At 48.0% G+C, this 19,790-nt stretch overlaps 1 protein-coding gene across 2 annotated transcripts in view; it reads left to right on the top strand.

Annotated features, from left to right (window-relative positions):
* The window catches only part of LOC134535227 (uncharacterized), a 189,428-nt gene that overhangs the window by 149,492 nt on the left and 20,146 nt on the right, over nucleotides 1-19,790 (top strand). The window lies entirely within an intron of this gene.

Here is a 19,790-nt window from a genome sequence, read left to right on the forward strand (position 1 = left end):
ATTGGGTGGCCTGTGATTCGACACTTCTATGAGTGAGGGTCTCTAATTGTCCCTCAGTCCTCCAGATTAACAGTGAACCAATGGCAGAAGCAGCACTAAGGTATAATTATTTGAATTTTACCATAACACGTAATGAATCCGCGAATTTTTCAGGTCTCTACCCATGCGGAATCCCCTGGTAGAGTGGCTTCCGTGCAGGGCTCGTGTAACCCGGTCGCGGGGGTTTCGAACGCTGTGTATTCGCGTCTGCCGCGCCGCCACGGTTGCTAGTTGCCAGTTGCCTGGCGTCGGTGTCCGGTGTCCGGTGTCCGGTGTCCCGGGTTGTTTGCCGCGGAGGCGGCGGAGGCGGCGGAGGCGGCGGTCGAATGGGGCCGGGGGCGGTCTTGTTTGAAGCGGAGGGTCGCCTGGTCGCTACCGGGGGTTTAATTAAAACACCGGCGAACCAGCGCTCTGCCGTTTATTTAATTACTGTACACTCGCCCCTGCCTCGCTTCCAACCCTACCAGCCCTTACCAAGCCCTGCCACCCGGCCGCAGCTATTGACCGGTGATAAAAATAGAAGTTATTATTGTGCATTAACATCCCTGTTCGTTTTATTTTGGCCGTGTTTTAAAACCGGGCACGTGTATATAAATTTATTTATTTTTTGTCGTCGGCGCTCCACTGCCGTGGATAATAATACATAATGAAATATGCGAACAACGGGCCGCTGTGTGCTTGTGTTTTCCCGCGCACAATGGTTGGCGGCCGCTCGGAGCCCCGAATCCGCGATAGCGAACACATCCAGTTAATTAGCTTGTAACCCCCCCGCGTGCACAAAAAAAAATAAACGCGTACAAAGAATGGGGAAAAATAGAAAAATAAAAGTTTTCGCTGCATGTATCTGGTATGGAGATTCACGCTGTCGGAACGGTTATGTGGTCTCGAAAAAAAATAATTTGCAGCAACCGCCGTAATACCGTTCGTTAGTGACTGCAAAGTTTCGTTCTCTCCGAAGAGTAAATTTTGAAGGTCGCTGAGAACAGTTGGAAAGTTGAATTATCACCGAGTGTTTAGTCGGGGCAACGGAAGTGAAGAACTGGTCTGCGATGCGGAGATTCACTGTATGTTATTAGGGAGCACAGGAAAAATAACGAGATTTAAATATTTAGCTATTCAACCATTTTTATTTCATTTTTTTTTTTTTTTGCATATTTGCTCATTTTTATAAACCACTACTCTGCCTCATTTTTTTATGACCACAAAAATCACATGAAATGCATAATTCGCAGTTAATTTTTCAGTGAGAGTTATGATAATTTTACCATCAAAAAACGATATCTAGTGTAGTTTTCAATGCATGAAAATTTTGCTTTCGTGTGTGTGTTTTTCTCTTAAACTCGCCATTGGCTATGAAAAATACGGGGGAAAAAATTTGTCTTCTTACAGCTAGTACTTGATATTTTTAATAACCATAAAAAATGGTAGAATGTTACAAAATAAAATAGAAAAATTCTCACAGTAAAACACACTTTTACAGCACGAAGTATGCACAAATGTTAATAGTTGATGAAGCGGAGGACATGAAGGTTTTCGTGTTGGTTAAGCCGGTCGAGATAAAGATACATGATGAAATCGTGCCCTTTATTACCGAGTAAAAACGTAAAAACAAAATGCACATGCGGAAAAGTCGTTTGAGTTTACGGTGGCAAGTTTCAGAAAATGGATCACCAACAAAAGAATGAACTGAGAATAAATATTGTGGGAAACACAATTATTCTTGGAGGAAATGGTACGGCGGTTCCGTTGTGTTCCGAACAAGCAATGAAAATTGAAGAGAATATCTTTGTGTCCGACTGTGTAGGAGTAGAATAAGTGTGGGAATACAACGAGGGCATTGTTTCAGATACCAGGAAGTGGGTGCTTGCAGAAGGTTAATATTTTCGAGGAGAAACAAAAGAAAAATCACATCAGTAGAGACCTGAAAAATTCGCGGATTCATTTCGTGTTATGCTAAAATTAAAATAATTTTACCTAAGTGCTGATTCTGCCATTGGTTCACTGTTAATCTGGAGGACTGACGGCCAATTAGAGACCCTCACTCATAGAAGTGTCGAATCACAGGCCACCCAGTCGAGACGACTCACAAGTCAGCAGCCAATGAACAGTTGGCATTTGCCCGAGTGTGCTGAGGATATTGGAGTATATCCTGAAGGTCAATGAACCCGCGGATTTTTCCGGTCTCTACACATCAGTGACTATGTGGAAGGTGGTATTGAGTTTCCACTGGACAACGAGCGAATGACGAGCTCTTTCAACGTCACCCTCGTAGAAGCATTTTCGTATTTTCTGTCCGTCTGTCCGCTGTCGTGGACGAGAACTCGCGAGTTGAACGACACCCGCGGAAGTCACACGAACATTCCGAAGATCGAAATTGACTCGGGACTGCTTGTTGGAACGGTTCAGTGCATGTGCTCAGAAAAACCACTCGTTGAAAGTATAATAACCACCCAGTGAAAATATACTGTATGGAGATAAAATATTCCCAAATGTTATATTTGACATTTTCGTCTATGGTTCAGTGTTACTTAAAGTTTGGTATTTGTCATGCAGGTTCAAACACAGGATGGTCGTTGAAAGCTGAATGTTGAGGCCCCAGGGCGGAAGTGACGAGGTGTTCTACACCCGGAGCTTTGCACGTCGTAAAAATGTTTACCGTTGCAATTTGTCTGTTTAAGTTTTAAACTATTTTATTAAAAATTATCAATTACCTGCTGTAAGAAGACAAAAAACAAAATTCTAACGAAAACAATTTTTTTTTTTTTGTATTTTACATAGTCACGAGCATGTTTAAGAGAAACATAAACACTCGCACGCAAAATTGCATGCATAGAAAACTAAACTATATCTCTTTTTTGTTGTAAAAATTATCACATATCTCATTGAAAAATTAACTGGGAATTATATATTTCGTGTGGTTTTTGTGGCCATTAAAAAATTGGGCACAGTAGTGGTTGACAAAAATATGCAAAGTAGATGTCAAAAATAATTTTTCAAAAATGTTTAATTCGGGAATTTTACAAATCGGAACATTGAAATAAAACAGGCTGGAGAGTTGAAGATTTAAATCTCACTGTATTGTATTTTCTGTGTTCCCCAACAGCCTACAATGAATCCCTGCAACACGGACATGATCAGCTTCACTTAGTGGCCGCCACAAAACACTTAGTGATAATGATGCCTTCCAAATGTTTTCCAGCGACCCTCAAATGTAACTTTGCAGCTCCCGACCCGGTAACCACCCTCGGAGAAATTATAGTGAATATTACAGATTATTGTAATTCCAAGCCAGAAACAATTCCGAAATAATTTTTTTTCTTTTTATTAAAGTGCATAGGGAAACGGTGAGATCTGAGCGGCAACCGAGATTTCATGGGTGAGAAATGAAGAGAAAAGTGTACTGTGAGTCATATCTACAATGGTTCTGGAAACACTATCTTTAGCCATTTTCACAGTTTAAACGAAATCCGAAAACAGAAATATTCATCCGACCTTAGCGTATTGTTACGTGTGTTTCGATTGATTTTTTTTTTCCTAAACTAAATTAAAACTAAGTGTGTTGGGGAGGGTTCCGGGTTAGGGAGGGAGACTAAGTGCGTCCCAGGCCGAAGCCCATACGTTCTAATCATGCAGGGCATTAGCCATGCAGGAGGGGTAGCATGCATCGTGTGCTAGGAGGGCGATTGGCCAGCCATGGCAGCGATTGGCGCCATGACTAACTCCCCTCACTGACTATACTAGACTAAAACTAGATAAGTTGAGCCCAGGTAAAACCTGCATAGACACAGGGAAAACCCTGGGCTCTGACATGCGGGATGCAAAATTTCATGCATTAATAACAAGCAGGAGGCTTACGGGAAAACAGAAGGATGGATCTGGAAGAAGAGTTGGACAGAGTAGAAAAGAGTCTACCATGCGGGGGGTTGGGGGCTTGGACATTACTGTCCGCATTACGCTTGGGTGGCACTGGTTGTTTCGGGGGCGACTTTAGTTCGTTTCGCGCTGGGCTGCCAGCCAGCCCAACGTGTGTTTCGTTGACAGACACCGCTCTGATATCGTGAGCAGTTTTTCGAGTAGCGAGGTTTCTTCCGAAGCTGCGCACCCGGGTGGGCGTGGCCTAACGGAGTGACAGGTGACTGTTGGTCTCGTGTCTATGTCGTCCCTGGACCAGAGCCGGCAGTAGCTGCCCCTGAGCGGGCGGCCACCCGCGCGGCCGGGCTGCTGTGCGGGCTGCCAGCCAGCCCCTGGCGCTCGCCTCGGCACAGTTTCCTCCCGTCTTTGCCTGGCGTTACCCGCGTTAAGCACATCATACCACGAAGAGCATCACTGCCGAGTTTCAAGTCTCTAGGACATACACTTCAAAAAACAGTCCCTTGATTGCGCAATCTCGGTGCATCAAGGCTACGCATCAGCAAAACCGGGACTCCAATCTTTATCCTAATTTTGTGGGAAGGCAGGTAACCCCTTAGGCAAGACGTAATGGGACTCACCAAACGATGGCCCGTTATAAATTCAAGGCAACGCCATCTATCGACGAAGTTCTAAAATAAACTGTTATCAGTGACTTTGGTTCGCTAGCAGCCGCGAGATTCACCAAGCGGATTGGTTTCAACAAGTAGAAGGGTAGGAACCTTACTATATGACCGTGTGGCGGACATAGAGAAATTACACAAACCCACTGTTTATGTTCCTGTGACCTACCTTGCGTGATTTTCTATTATAAAACTGAATTCGCCCCTTTTTCACTCCCTTTGGGATGGAATTTCGTAATTATATGTTGTCTATATCACTCTCCAGCCCATAAACTGATTATCTACATGCAAAGAATCATGTTGATCCGTTGCTCCTTCGCTGCGTGAAAGAAGGATAAAAGTACACACTTTCGAATTTATTATATTAGTAGGGATATCATATAACAGAGTGAAATGCCCGAAGTTAGCAGTGACTGCCTGCTACAGACAGTCTTCCCTGGGAAGTCACTGACGGTCGCTAGTGTCTGGCTGGTGCGCCCTTCTGCCCGCGAGGCAGATGTTGTCCGACCTTATGTTGGCAACATTTAATTCAGCGCTTATTTCCTCTTCGAGATAGAAGCGCCCCCCTTGGGGGTAGGCATACTTGAAGAATTAATTTCTGTAATTCATTTCTTTATACATATATTCCGGATTCTAAAATGAGATTCCGGGGTTACTGCTAGGTCTTCTTAATTCCAATTTTTTAAATGTAATAAATATATATAATTAAGTTATATATATTTCAATAAATCTTCTAGGGAGTGGAATACAAAGCTCCCCAGGATTGATACATGTTATATATGTAGAGAGAGATTATAATTAAATGATTGTACAATATAAAATGATAGAGAAATTCCCCGCGAGAGGCAGTGACCACAAGGCGAGGTGTGGAGAGAGAGGGGAGGGGGGAAGTCCCCAGGAGCGCCGCGCAGCCGGATGCGCGCATGCGCGGCCTCGGGGTCCCGCCCCCCCCCCCCCCCCCTGCGGGCGGACGTCGGGACGTCTTGCTGCGCGCTGAGCTGCTATCGATCCTCGCGTGTTCGCGCGTCAGCGGTCATCACCCCCTCCCCCTCCACCCCCTCCACCCCCTCCCCCTCCTCCCCCTCCTCCCCCTCCTCCACCTCCTCCTCCCCGTGTCCGGGCCGCGGCGAGACCTTCATTCCTCCTGTGCTACAAGCATCGCTATCTTTATCCGAAGACTTCGTAAATAAAATGTTCGCAGCGCTTTCACGCAGGGGCGCAACAACAAGGGAAGGGGGGGGCAAGGATATTTGCCCCCCCCCCCCTCTCCCCTTCTGAAACCTTGAAGTGGTGGCAAACGGGGGCAACCAAAGTGCTGTGTAATTAATTTTTAGATAATAAAACTGCTTAAATAGCACCATTTTCCACCCTTGAAATACAAATTTTCCCGGGGGAGGACGCCCCACCCCCACCCCCTGCTTCAATAGAGGGGATCGATGATTATTTATAAAAAGGTATATTGCCCCCTCACCCCCTTTGGAAATTTAGTTGTTGCGCCCCTGCTTTCACGGTAACTGCTCCCTGATGACGGCGACTGCTATGTCGACCGAAACAACGTCGGTGAAATCATTCGCCAAGGACGCGGGGCTACAACCCGGGAGCCTAGCTACTTTTAAGATTTCCGTCTGGGACAATTCTGTTATGTCACAGATAAGACCTGACCGAAGAATGTGGACGACAAAGAATAAAAGATACATAAATACACAGACTCAAAAAATCAGCGATGTCAAAAAATAAATGTTTTTTTTTTTTTTTCCTTCTTTTTTCGTTGCCAATCCTTCAGGTCTTCTCCGTGACGTACGCTGCAAACCGATAATGACGTACGTCCGAAAATGATGTTTAGAATAAAATCAGTCTTCCCCCACTGCAAAAGAACAGATCAAAGAACGAGAAAAAGTCGCATTTACGGATCAACTTCCTTACTTGGTTAGGTGTTAGAGAAATCAGTGCGAAGAAAAGCTTGTTTCCGCCGTGTGCCGAGAGCTTGTTGTTACGTCACGGCTGTGGGCGGACAGCGGCACAGCGGCACAGCGGTCACGGAGCGCAGACACGAGCCGCGCCTGTGTTCTCGGAAGAAGTGCGCCTTCGACGGGATCGATACCCCGGTGACCTCGCCGCCGCCTCGCGTCTCCAGGTCACTGGGCCCGTGTGCCTCTCCCGGTCTCCCGTCCACGTCATTCGTTTCCTTTACCCATTAAACTAAAAACCAAGCGTATTAGCTTTGAATATATATATACTGTATAGAAGTCGCGAGTGGATAGGATTTACTCTACGTTTTTCAGGAGCGTATGATGAGCAGCTTGGGAACTTCACCGCTGCAAGTGCGCTGCCGTAACGCCCTGTATCGTCTTAGTTGTTATTTACACGTTAGAGCGCAGCACTGTCGCCCGCTGTCATTCCCCGCACCCCCCCCCCCCCCCCATCTATCATTCACTGCAGCTCAAGGTCGTTCAACGGGAGAGGGAAGGGGTGTTTGAAGAGTTCGACACTTGTCCGCTAGGAACCACCACAAGTCGATGCGCTAGAGATGGTGGCGATTGCGGCGGTGAATTAACCAACTGCCTCAAAACCGTATTAGAAATTTTAACCTGGGCTGGCGACTTCTATACAGTATATATATATATATATATATATTCAAAGGTATTAGGGAGGACTCTTTAAGTGCGCCTCAGGCCGAAGCCTATACACCTAGTCATGCCATTCGTCATGTGCTTGGAGGGGAATTGGCAAGCCATGAATAACTCCCCTACGTCATCAAGGCCCCCGCCCACCCGGGCACGCACACGGTGCGCAGAGCTTCAGGAAAAACGAGATTTCAAAAACTACTCAAGATATCCAAGTGACGTCTGTTCACGAAAAGTATTTAAGAATTTTCTGAAGGCCGACAAAGTACTTTTGATTTCGGATTAAGTTTTTAAACTGTATTTTTTTTTTAATAGTTGAAATGGCTCAAAGGCGTGTTTTCAGATTAATTGTTAAGCGTAAAACAACCGGTGCAGATTCTTGACTTGCATTACATCCTTTGCTGTCATTTCTATGCCATGTAATGTTACAGTCACCGCTCAGATTTCGCAGTAGTCATAATAGTAGACGAGAAGACTGCGCGCCGGTTCACATCCTTGCGCTTATACCGCGTTAGAAACACCAGCGGGAGTCGCATTTATCATCCCGCCTCACCGACGCACATACACACCTGACCATAGCTAGAGACCTGAAAAATTCACGTATTCATTTAGTGTTATGCTAAAATTCAAATAATTTTACCCAAGTGCTGCTTCTGCCATCGGTTCACTATTAATCTGGAGGACTGAGGGCCAATTAGAGACCCTCACTCATAGAAGTGTCGAATCACAGGCCCACCCAGTCTCGAGACGACCCACGAGTCAGCAGCCAATGAACAGTTGGCATTTGCCCGAGTGTGCTGAGGATATTGGAGTCTATCCTGGAGGTCAATGAACCCGCGTATTTTTCCGGTCTCTAACCATAGCTGGACAAGTCAGGCGCATTCGCGCGCGGTGCAGTAATGCGTGAAGCCAGCGGGTTGGTTGCGGACACAGGAAGAACTTGCCGAGCGAGGGGCGGGAACTGGGACACTCCTGTCCGCATCTGTTTGGGCGGTGCTGGGTTTCAGAGGGGCTGCCGGCCAGCCTGATATCTCAATACTGAGAAGGGGAAGAGTATTTTGCGACTATTAATTACATATAATTAATCTGAACCACCCTAACCTATCCTGTAGTCCAAAACTGAGCTCTGCCAGCCAGAGCATGTCCCAGCGGCGCAGCAGTCTGCCCGAGGAAGTGTGGTGTAGAGGGAGGGTGTGTGCGCGTGTGTTGGCAACCCTGCGTCACATCGCTCAAGGCGGACCATGGAGATCCACGTCATTCCACTTCCCACACACGTCGCTTTTTTTCCCCTTCAAAATTTTTTATTCGTTGAACATTGTTACACTTAGCTTTCAGTGGTGCAGATACACAACTCTGGGATTTTAAAAAGTGAAACCGTGAGAACATAGGGAAAGTGTCAATATCTATGTGCAAAACAGTAGGCAGGCTATCAGCAGTTGTTTTCATACTGGGCATGCCATGTTTTAAAACAGCATGCATTGTAATCATAAATTCGTGTGGTGAGTAATCCGTATCTGATTTTTTACTGACATTAATTGATCGTTAGGGATACAAGTAACTGTGTGTTTAATTTTTTTGAACGGAATCAATTATCTGTAGTTCTCTGTCCTGATCGCAATCAGTAAGTGGTAAGGTTTTATTTCTAAGTGTTATAACACAATACATTCGTTATCTTTTTGAACTCGCAGTGTATCGTGTTGTTGATGGAAATTATACCAGAGAAAACTGTAGGCCTGTTTTGTGCAGGAAAATATATATATATTTTTTTTAGAGTGGATTTCCCATGTTATGTATGTTTGTCGAAATGCGTTTTGATAGTAATCAGTATGGTATTATATTTGTTATTTTGCCAGATGTACCGGCGGGACAGGGGAAGCAAGAGTGTGGGAACTCTTGTACCGACTGCGCCACATAGAGGTTCGGCGAGAGAGGAAAGCAATCACTCCAGTTGTTAGAGCAGCAAAGACCTGCCTTGCTGGAGCCGCAGAGCAAGGAAGATAGAGTCGCAACTCATTGCTATAACAAACGATCTTATTTTCTTTGCAGATCAGCGAACTGTGCGGTATTCATAAGCAACCTAACAACCTAAAAGTCGTTAAATTTATCGAAAGTTAATGTTGACAATCTATATTTTTTTTTTTTGGTCATTCCTTGCTGGGAATATTCACCATGAATGCTATGATTATCTATTTTTGCTGTACGGACAACGAAAACGCTATTTTGAAATGCTTTATCTTCTGTTTCAAAAATTAAAAACTGCCTAGCCGCAAAGTATTAGTGTTGAAAACCATAACCTCAGTTTCAGTGGACACGTGACAGCCATGCTTGCCAACATTGTCAAAAATTATTCCTATTTATAATATTTTACAAAATGTACTCAATACGCCACCCTTTCAAAACTGCGTTATATTATTTCGAAACTATTAATGTCTGTAAAATTACTTTTTTATTTAAGTTATTATTTTTGAGAAAATTCTATGTTTTGTTTATATTTAGAACTTCATTTTTGGCGTTGGCATTTCTCAACCGCACGTGTTTGTTAGTGGCTCTTTTCCGTCTGTAGAGTGGCGTCCCCTCTGGTTGGAGCGAGCTCCGCTAGGAGCGCTGTGATCGTGGCGGGAAACCGCAGCACGCTTCGTCACGGCGATGACTCTCTCTCTCTCTCTCTCTCTCTCTCTCTCTCTCTCTCCGGGACCTCCGGCGCGTTTGTTTGTTTTATCACCACTATAAGTTTTTTTTTGTTAGGTTTGTTTTCGCGCTTCGGCGCTCCACGAAGTTTACACAGTAACATAACGGCGGCCCGTTGAGTTCTTGTCTTCTCCCGCCACATGCTGCCCTCGAATCAAGACATCGCTTTTTCGTCCTTATCCCCTCCTGCCCCTCCCCCCGGGAGAGTGTTTCCCCCCCGCGCGGGGCCCAGCTGCGCGCGCAGCTGTTGATCTGTCCGCGAGAGACAGGCGTGCATGCGAGCGACAGATGCGGGGAGCGCGGCAGTTGCGTCACGTCGACCGGCGAGCTCGCAGCCCACCACCTAGCATTTATATCTCCCCTGATGATGGCGACTGCAATGTCGACCGAAACGTCGGGTGAATTATTCGCCAAGGACGCGGCTACAACCCAGAAGCCAAGCTACTAGGTATTAGGTAACTGCTCCCTGATGATGGCGACCGCAGTGTCGACCGAAACTTCGGCTAATTATTCGCCAAGGACGCGGCTACAACCCAGAAGCCAAGCTACTAGGTATTAGGTAACTGCTCCCTGATGATGGCGACCGCAGTGTCGACCGAAACTTCGGCTAATTATTCGCCAAGGACGCGGCTACAACCCAGAAGCCAAGCTACTAGGTATTAGGTAACTGCTCCCTGATGATGGCGACCGCAGTGTCGACCGAAACTTCGGCTAATTATTCGCCAAGGACGCGGCTACAACCCAGAAGCCAAGCTACTAGGTATTAAGTAACTGCTCCTTGATGATGGCGACTGCAACGTCGACCGAAACGTCGGCGAATTATTCGCCAAGGACGCGGCTACAACCCAGAAGCCAAGCTACTAGGTATTAGGTAACTGCTCCCTGATGATGGCGACCGCAGTGTCGACCGAAACGTCGGTGAATTATTCGCCAAGGACGCGTCTACAACCCAGAAGCCAAGCTACTAGGTAGTAGGTAACTGCTTCCTGGTGATGGCGACTGCAACGTCGACCGAAACGTCGGTGAATTATTCGCCAAGGACGCGGCTACAACCCAGAAGCCAAGCTACTAGGTAGTAGGTAACTGCTTCCTGGTGATGGCGACTGCAACGTCGACCGAAACGTCGGTGAATTATTCGCCAAGGACGCGGCTACAACCCAGAAGCCAAGCTACTAGGTAGTAGGTAACTGCTTCCTGGTGATGGCGACTGCAATGTCGACCGAAACGTCGGTGAATTATTCGCCAAGGACGCGGCTACAACCCAGAAGCCAAGCTACTAGGTAGTAGGTAACTGCTTCCTGGTGATGGCGACTGCAACGTTGACCGAAACGTCGGTGAATTATTCGCCAAGGACGCGGCTACAACCCAGAAGCCAAGCTACTAGGTAGTAGGTAACTGCTTCCTGGTGATGGCGACTGCAATGTCGACCGAAACGTCGGTGAATTATTCGCCAAGGACGCGGCTACAACCCAGAAGCCAAGCTACTAGGTAGTAGGTAACTGCTTCCTGGTGATGGCGACTGCAACGTCGACCGAAACGTCGGTGAATTATTCGCCAAGGACGCGGCTACAACCCAGAAGCCAAGCTACTTCAGACAATGGCCGCGAAAGCCTACGGACATTATTAGCATTGCATATACACTGTTCAATGCCTCGATCTGGTATACCAGTTCTGTGTTTATGTCGTGGCCAAAGGCCCTTCACGCTGTCAAACTTTCGCTTCCAACATTTCCCGATATGTCGTATCAAATAATGTTGACTTTTATGTTTCTGCTTTATTTCAAAGGTGTGTCTAAAACTTTTGCAGTTTTAATTTTTTTTTGTAACGAATCTGCTCAAAATATTATTTTTGTGCTGAATCAGTATTTTTCTTTTAAATATTTACAGAGAAAAATTTTCCAAACAACCTCCAAACAAAAAATTGCGAATAACTTAAAAAATTCGCGCGGCTTATGGTAAAACTGGTGGCATGACTAAACGTTTTGTCAAACGTATTTATTATTTTTTTCAGTAATCATAAACTTTGTTTACATAAATGTGTAACAATAGGCTATCTCTTTACGCAAGAAAAGTACACTCTCACAAAAACCGAGTAAGATACACTATTATGTACAAATAAACGTATGTGGTAATTTAGGTGGAAATTTAGTTAATGATTCAACAGTTTAAAATAAACTTTAAATTAAACCACGAGAGAAAATTACCAAGCTACAATATTAGAAAATAATTGTGTTAGATATTACGGATATTTTTTTATGAATCAAAGTTAATGAAAATTTATTTGTCCGTTAAATATATAAAATAAATATCCAGTAAAATAGTTTCGTATTAATTAGCTTAAAACTTATTGCAGAACACAAAGGTTGTGTTTCACAATTAAAGCTTTAAGAGTTGTTTTCCAGTGCAGATGGCGCTCGCTAGTCTCGTTGCTGATGCGTGGCGGTCCAGGGAAAGACTTATCGAGTCCCTTCTCAATTAATTTCGCGACGAATCGTCACTGGAAACGCGCCACCTGCAGCGACAGTTCGGCGGCGGTTGGGGGAAGAAAAAAAAGAAAGAAAATAAAAAAGGTCGGGAGCAAGAGTGAGGGTGGAAAAAAAAACTCACGGTTCTCGCCGCTGTCCGCTCCCCAATTTCACTGTCTAATTAGACGCTTTTAAAGCGCGGGAGAAGGGAAAAGGAGGGAAAGCCTCCCACGCACTGAATTTAATTATTAAAAACAAGGCAGGGGTTGGGGTAGTTCCGGCGTCCTCGCCGCTCGCCAACTGCTCCCTCTCTTGTCGCTCGCAGAGTGCCAGAGTGCCTTGTGTACTGTGCGCGCGGGCCACCTTGCACCCAGCACTAGCGAGCCCTGTTCCCCTCTGTACTTTATACTTACCAGAGTACTGTGCACGCAGGCCACCTTGCGCCCAGCACTACTGCTGCCGCTCGCTAACTGCTCCCTCTCTGGTCGCTCGCAGAGTGCCGGAGTGCCTTGTGTACTGTGCGCGCAGACCACCTTGCACCCACACTGGTGATCCCTGTTCCCCTCTATACTTTATACTTACCAGTGTACTGCGCGTGCAGGCAAACTTGCGCCCAGCACTACTGCTGCCGCTCGCCAACTGCTCCCTCTCTTGTCGCTCGCAGAGTGCCGGAGTGCCTTGTGTACTGTGCGCGCAGACCACCTTGAACCCACACTGGTGATCCCTGTTCCCCTCTATACTTTATACTTACCAGTGTACTGCGCGTGCAGGCAAACTTGCGCCCAGCACTACTGCTGCCGCTCGCCAACTGCTCCCTCTCTTGTCGCTCGCAGAGTGCCGGAGTGCCTTGTGTACTGTGCGCGCAGGCAGTCTTGCTCCCAGCACTGGCGAGCCCTGTTCCCGTCTGTACTTTATACTTACCAGAGTACTGTGCACGCAGACCACCTTGCGACCACCACTACTGCTGCCGCTCGCCGACTGCTCCCTCTCTTGTCGCTCGCAGAGTGGCAGAGTGCCTTGTGTACTGTGCGCGCAGGCAGTCTTGCTCCCAGCACTGGCGAGCCCTGTTCCCGTCTGTACTTTATACTTACCAGAGTACTGTGCACGCAGGCCACCTTGCGACCACCACTACTGCTGCCGCTCGCCGACTGCTCCCTCTCTTGTCGCTCGCAGAGTGGCAGAGTGCCTTGTGTACTGTGCGCGCAGACAACCTTGCACCCAGCACTGTCGAGCCCTGTTCCCCTCTATACTTTATACTTACCAGAGTACTGTGCGCGCAGGCCACCTTGCGACCACCACTACTGCTGCCGCTCGCCGACTGCTCCCTCTCTTGTCGCTCGCAGAGTGGCAGAGTGCCTTGTGTACTGTGCGCGCAGACAACCTTGCACCCAGCACTGTCGAGCCCTGTTCCCCTCTATACTTTATACTTACCAGAGTACTGTGCGCGCAGGCCACCTTGCGACCACCACTACTGCTGCCGCTCGCCAACTGCTCCCTCTCTTGTCGCTCGCAGAGTGGCAGAGTGCCTTGTGTACTGTGCGCGCAGACAACCTTGCACCCAGCACTGTCGAGCCCTGTTCCCCTCTGTACTTTATACTTACCAGAGTACTGTGCGCGCAGGCCACCTTGCGACCACCACTACTGCTGCCGCTCGCCAACTGCTCCCTCTCTTGTCGCTCGCAGAGTGGCAGAGTGCCTTGTGTACTGTGCGCGCAGACAACCTTGCACCCAGCACTGTCGAGCCCTGTTCCCCTCTGTACTTTATACTTACCAGTGTACTGTGCGCGCAGGCCACCTTGCGACCACCACTACTGCTGCCGCTCGCCAACTGCTCCCTCTCTTGTCGCTCGCAGAGTGGCAGAGTGCCTTGTGTACTGTGCGCGCGGGCCACCTTGCACCCAGCACTAGCGAGCATTGTTCCCCTCTGTACTTTATACTTACCAGTGTACTGTGCGCGCAGGCCACCTTGCGACCACCACTACTGCTGCCGCTCATTAACTGCTCACTGTCTTGTCGCTCGCAGAGTGGCAGAGTGCCTTGTGTACTGTGCACGCAGGCAGTCTTGCACCCAGCACTGGCGAGCCCTGTTCCCGTCTGTACTTTATACTTACCAGTGTACTGTGCGCGCAGGCCACCTTGCACCCAGCACTACTGCTGCCGCTCATTAACTGCTCACTGTCTTGTCGCTCGCAGAGTGGCAGAGTGCCTTGTGTACTGTGCACGCAGGCAGTCTTGCTCCCAGCACTGGCGAGCCCTGTTCCCGTCTGTACTTTATACTTACCAGAGTACTGTGCACGCAGACCACCTTGCGACCACCACTACTGCTGCCGCTCGCCGACTGCTCCCTCTCTTGTCGCTCGCAGAGTGGCAGAGTGCCTTGTGTACTGTGCGCGCAGGCAGTCTTGCTCCCAGCACTGGCGAGCCCTGTTCCCGTCTGTACTTTATACTTACCAGAGTACTGTGCACGCAGGCCACCTTGCGACCACCACTACTGCTGCCGCTCGCCGACTGCTCCCTCTCTTGTCGCTCGCAGAGTGGCAGAGTGCCTTGTGTACTGTGCGCGCAGACAACCTTGCACCCAGCACTGTCGAGCCCTGTTCCCCTCTATACTTTATACTTACCAGAGTACTGTGCGCGCAGGCCACCTTGCGACCACCACTACTGCTGCCGCTCGCCGACTGCTCCCTCTCTTGTCGCTCGCAGAGTGGCAGAGTGCCTTGTGTACTGTGCGCGCAGACAACCTTGCACCCAGCACTGTCGAGCCCTGTTCCCCTCTATACTTTATACTTACCAGAGTACTGTGCGCGCAGGCCACCTTGCGACCACCACTACTGCTGCCGCTCGCCAACTGCTCCCTCTCTTGTCGCTCGCAGAGTGGCAGAGTGCCTTGTGTACTGTGCGCGCAGACAACCTTGCACCCAGCACTGTCGAGCCCTGTTCCCCTCTGTACTTTATACTTACCAGAGTACTGTGCGCGCAGGCCACCTTGCGACCACCACTACTGCTGCCGCTCGCCAACTGCTCCCTCTCTTGTCGCTCGCAGAGTGGCAGAGTGCCTTGTGTACTGTGCGCGCAGACAACCTTGCACCCAGCACTGTCGAGCCCTGTTCCCCTCTGTACTTTATACTTACCAGTGTACTGTGCGCGCAGGCCACCTTGCGACCACCACTACTGCTGCCGCTCGCCAACTGCTCCCTCTCTTGTCGCTCGCAGAGTGGCAGAGTGCCTTGTGTACTGTGCGCGCGGGCCACCTTGCACCCAGCACTAGCGAGCATTGTTCCCCTCTGTACTTTATACTTACCAGTGTACTGTGCGCGCAGGCCACCTTGCGACCACCACTACTGCTGCCGCTCATTAACTGCTCACTGTCTTGTCGCTCGCAGAGTGGCAGAGTGCCTTGTGTACTGTGCACGCAGGCAGTCTTGCACCCAGCACTGGCGAGCCCTGTTCCCGTCTGTACTTTATACTTACCAGTGTACTGTGCGCGCAGGCCACCTTGCACCCAGCACTACTGCTGCCGCTCATTAACTGCTCACTGTCTTGTCGCTCGCAGAGTGGCAGAGTGCCTTGTGTACTGTGCACGCAGGCAGTCTTGCACCCAGCACTGGCGAGCCCTGTTCCCGTCTGTACTTTATACTTACCAGTGTACTGTGCGCGCAGGCCACCTTGCACCCAGCACTACTGCTGCCGCTCATTAACTGCTCATTGTCTTGTCGCTCGCAGAGTGCCTTTTTGAGTAACTGGCTCTGGAAACCCCCCTCCCCTGTAATACTTTCCAACGTATATTTCGAAGAATATACCAAAATCATGAAATGTAACATATTTGTGGAAACTGCAGTTTGTTGCCTGTTCGTGGAAGACCGCGTATTATTGAACAAGGCTGTTATAATTTCGTTTCCAAAGTTTTCGTTCGTGTTAGTGGACGATAAAAGCGTTATCAGTGGCGGAGCAGGAACTCTCCGACCGTTCCAACTGGCAGGACGTTAACAACATTATTGTGTTGTAGATGTGGTGTGGGACCTTCCTTACACCAAGCGGTCGTCGCTGGCGTTCTCAAAATACGGAAGCAAAAATTGGACGTCGGACGCGCAGAAGTGGGCCTTGATGGAAAACTGTAATTGGCAGCGAGTGCCCTGTAAACTAGGTAGGGGTCATGAGGGGTGGTGTGGTAGGTAGCAGTTGACAGTCCCGAGGGGGCGGTGGGGGGGTTGTGCCGGGCGGCGCGTGTTAATTACTGGGCCCCGATGGCCGGGCAGTTCGTTAGCAGGCGCGGCAGGATGCGAGCGGCGCGCAGCTGTCGTCGGATCCCTCACACGTGTGTGTGCGTGTGCGCATGCGCGCCTGCCTCCGCGTCACGCCGCACGCTCTCTTGCTTGCGTGCGCCGCCTGCCGCGCGATAATGAATTAATCCGGCTTATAATCAGGTTTACGTTCGTTACCACCGGAAACTGCTGCGAACCCCGAAACCCAACACTCCTTCCCACACCCCTTCCCCCCCCCTCCTCCCCCACGCTACCCTCTACTCTCCCTTTCTCTCTCTCTCTCTCTCTCTCTCTCTCTCTCGGAATTTTAATTTTTTACAATTTTCACATACTATGTAGTTGTATTGCATTGCGGATTAGGTTGAGCACTTTAAACTAACTTTCTTAGATTGAACGGGAGTCCACAAGTAATTAAAGGGTCAGTGATATGTCTGCTCTCGGGTTATCGTGGCGATGGTTAAACCACCACCACCACCCTTCGAGCGATACTTGGGTGTCGAAGACGCACTCAGCAGCAGAAGGTGACTTGGTGGAACGACGGGAATAGAAGGCGGATGTCTCAGAACTCAAAAAATCGCGTCGAGAACAGTCTATAGGCCAATTAATTATGATTCGGAATCAAAAACACAATTTTATTTTTTAGTTGTAGGCATATTTGCAAAAGCTTTAAAATCAACCCCCCTCCCCCCCTTCTCAACCGTGCACTAAACGATTAGATAATGTGACTGACAAATTTTGTTACGCAATCATTAGTAGCCCCACTACTGATAAAAATTTAAAATTAAATAAAACATGCTATGCTTTTGGAGGGGGGGGATCCTTTGAATGACTTGTGGAGAAAAAAAGTTTTAATAGCTTAGCCTTTACTATTCATTCAGGAAAATAATTATCATGTTAACTTAGAAAGTAATTATAAAACATGGTCAATTTAAGCAAATAACTGGCTGTGTTAGCATAGTATATTTTTTTACAATAAGAATAGTCAAAAGCTATCCGATTAGAAAATTTCGTGATAGTGTGTGCAAAGAATTTTTTTTCCTCCTAAAAGCATAGCATGCTCTTATTAATTTTGGATAGTTATCAATAGTAAGGCTATTCATATTTGCGTAAAAAAAAAAATCACAGTAGCTAATAATTAGGTGCAGGGTTTTTTTTAAGCTTTTCGGAAAATTTCTACACTTTTTGTAGTGAAACTTCTTGGCTGAGGAGGGCTAAAATTTTCGAGCGTTACGAAAATTCCGATCGCACGAGGGGAATAGTTAAGTACGGAAGTACGGGGTGGGGGTGGAACCAGTAGAGAAGGAGACGGTAGTGGAGAAGTATACTTGCGTGCTTGCACACTTGCATACTTGAACACTTGTGCAGCAGCATGTGGTATACCTCAGGGTCACGTGTCCGGGTGATGAGTTCGTGCGGTCGTCCCCGCGCGGGACCTCGATACAGTGCGGCCACGCCTAGCTAGTCCTGCAACTACAGTGCGACCACTCCAAGCTGGGTCCCGGCCCAGTGTCGATCACACTCGCTGGCCATCGTGGTGTTTGTTTATTGGTCTTTAAAGTCACCGCGAGTGGTTGAAGTACTAAATATTTAATTCTTTCATTTAGATATGTTTGTAAAATGTCAAACATAAATTAGTAATTTGAACTATTTTTATTTTTAAACAATTGAGTCATTGTTACTCACCACAGTTCATTTCCTGTGCTTCCGTCAACTGGGTAATTTATACACAGTAACTTCTGTAGTAACATTATTTCTTCTTGGATTTTGGAAATAAAATAATAAAATATTGGCAGGTGAGACGGAACAGGAGCAGGACAAGTTTGACATGGTCGCATTGTAGCGGCTGGACCAGCTAGGCTTGGTTGCACTGTAGCGGCTGGTCTAGCTAGGCTTTGTCGCACTGTAGTGGCTGGACTATCTAGGATTGGTCGCACTGTAGCGGAGGTGACTTGCTAGGCGGGGTCGCACTGTAGCGGCGGGACCAGCTAGGCGGGGTCGCGCTGTAGCGGAGGTGACTAGCTAGGAGTGGTCGCACTGTAGAGGCTGGACTAGCTAGGAGTGGTCGCACTGTAGAGGAGGTGATGAGCTAGGCGGGGTCGCACTGTAGAGGAGGTGATGAGCTAGGCGGGGTCGCACTGTAGAAGAGGTGACGGCTGCGGGGAGGAGGGCAGTCGGCTCGCCGATGATCTGCGGCGGGCCACGAGGTGATGGATGCGTGCAGGGTTCGGTGCCCGGTCAGGCGAGGTGGCCGCACCTGGCTCCCCCCCCCCCCCCCCCAGGGCCCGGGAGAGCCCGCGTGGGCCGCGCCTCCAGAACTGGTCCGCCCAGGAGGTCGCCGACCCCGGCATTCCTCCCGCACTCGGGCCTCGTGCTCCACGCTGACATCGTGTCGAACAATCACGTGCGTGTCGTCGGCAATCCAGGGGAAGAACAACCCCGCAGAGATTTTGTTAAGAGCCCTGTCTACCGGGGCACGCAAACAATGCGCACAGCTTCAGAGAAATCCACGCGAATTGAAAATCGCACGTGATATCCGTGCTACGATGGTGAAAAATGGCTAAAACGTGTGTTACAGAACAATGTTTTAAAGCTTGACTCACCTGTTAAGGGTTTTTGAATACACGCAAAGGACTTTCATTAAAACCTCTATTTTTCATTTGCCGCTCAAATTCATATTTGCCCTGTGCACGAGACTTGCGCTTAGAGGCGATACCGCGCTAGAAGCACCCGTGAACGTCGCACATACTATCCCACTACTCACTAAAAAAAAAGACCCTCCCTGTCAGTGGACACCTCAGCATATTTAGTCACTGGCTTGTAATTCGTCAATAGGACTGCCATAGTAAGCTGGATGTAAATAATTATACGTAAAATTGTTTGCATCGTGTAATCAGTTTGACCCTCGTTTTTCTTATACTTGAATACCTCGTAAATGTACTGTGTCACATTTTATGCAGTATTACAATGACGTAAGTGTGTATATACAACTGCAGTGTACTGACAAAAAAAGGTCGTTTGTAATTTAGCACTTGTGTATAATTTAGCACTTGTCTATTTTTTTCATGTAGCCTGTAGCGCAATGAGGTTATGTAGAAACATTTATTTAAAATTACATTTTTTTTAGTATTACACTAAAAAAAATGTAAAACGATTGTGTATGTAATTTTACGAAATATTTTTT

Source organism: Bacillus rossius, chromosome 8 (genome assembly GCF_032445375.1).
Source record: "Bacillus rossius redtenbacheri isolate Brsri chromosome 8, Brsri_v3, whole genome shotgun sequence".
NCBI classification, from domain to species: domain Eukaryota; kingdom Metazoa; phylum Arthropoda; class Insecta; order Phasmatodea; family Bacillidae; genus Bacillus; species Bacillus rossius.